Source organism: Rutidosis leptorrhynchoides, chromosome 1, assembly GCF_046630445.1.
Source record: "Rutidosis leptorrhynchoides isolate AG116_Rl617_1_P2 chromosome 1, CSIRO_AGI_Rlap_v1, whole genome shotgun sequence".
Lineage (NCBI taxonomy): Eukaryota > Viridiplantae > Streptophyta > Magnoliopsida > Asterales > Asteraceae > Rutidosis > Rutidosis leptorrhynchoides.
This window is the reverse complement of record NC_092333.1, coordinates 445007675-445008975: the sequence shown is the minus strand read 5'-3', so window position 1 is coordinate 445008975 and position 1301 is coordinate 445007675. Positions and strand designations below refer to the sequence as shown.

General features: G+C 39.7%; 1 non-coding gene across 1 annotated transcript; it reads right to left on the bottom strand.

Annotated features, from left to right (window-relative positions):
• Positions 1 to 917: 917 nt before the first annotated feature.
• Positions 918 to 1023, bottom strand: LOC139886828 (small nucleolar RNA R71). The gene has a single exon (XR_011772690.1). It is a non-coding gene; the product is annotated as a small nucleolar RNA R71 (small nucleolar RNA).
• Between the last annotated feature and the right edge of the window lie 278 nt (positions 1024 to 1301).

Genomic DNA, 1301 nt, shown 5'->3' with positions numbered 1-1301 from the left:
ATTATTGTAAACTATTATTTACGATGATTGTCTATATGTAGAAATCATCAGATGTCAAAAACCTTGGAATTAGATATTCATTTATGATGTGTCTTTTCAAAAGAATGCAATGTTTACAAAACGTATCACGTAGAGGTCAAAACCTCACTATGAAATCAATGAATATTGTACCACGTTAATAGCGATTTTGACAGGTCGTTACAGAGTCGGTGCGTTTAATCAGTTTGTTAGTTGTGATTTTGCAGTTTACAGGTAGTGTATGCCAGATACACGCTCGTCAAACGCCGAGTTGTATTTGCCTTATCCTGATCCAGAGAGATTTATTTGGAGCCGTAATTAAGTTAAATCCAACACGCTGGATTCATAAACTAATATTTTCGCTGCACCATCAACTAGCAACCTCGTGATTAATTTGGAAAGTTTTACCGATTCGGTTGTGTTTGAAACTGAAGAGACACCGGTTGTCCCTCAGCAACCAGTGGTACCTAATACTCCAGTTGTTCCTAATAATCTGGTTATACAAGAGGTTTCAGTAGTTCATCAAATGGCACAACAAGGTCAGAGTATGGCGGAAAGGATGAAGGCCTCACGAGTTGGCCAGGGTAACGCTATCAGAACTCCAGAAGTTACTGATGATTTCGATTTCAAGGGCCCCATCATGATTAGGTCCAAATGTCAGTTTGGAGGAGAACCAAAAGAGGATGCTAACGAGTATCTTCGTATTTTTCTGCAGATTTGTGGGCTGTTCAAGTTCAGGAATGTCCATGATCATGTTATTTACTTGAAGCTTTTCCCATGGTCACTAAAAGGGGAAGCTAGAGTTTGGTTGGACAGTTTACCTGAGGGTACGATTGAGGATTGGAACACATTGATGGAAAAGTTTTTAAGCAAGTATTTTCCTGCGTCTAAGGCTACTCAACTTCAACAAGAGATTTCTCAGTTTCGTCAAAAGTCTAATGAGACTCTTTATGATGCTTGAAATCGCTTCAGCCGGTTGTTGCGATCCTGTCCTCAACACGGGTTAATTACCTTTCACAAGGTACAAACTTTTTATAAGGGGTGTAACATCAGTACCCATGTTACTATTGATCAAGCAGCAGGGGGTAGTCTCATGAACAAAATAGAATAAGAGGCGTATTAGATAATTGAGAGGCAAGTTGAGTACTCTCGTGAGTAGCATGAGGATAATGATTTATCTCGTTCCTCTTCTTCAGTCGCAAGCATCGTGAAAGGACCCGTCCTAATCCATCTGGATGAAGTCCATATCAATTATAAACGATTCACAACAGTTGATTACGTCG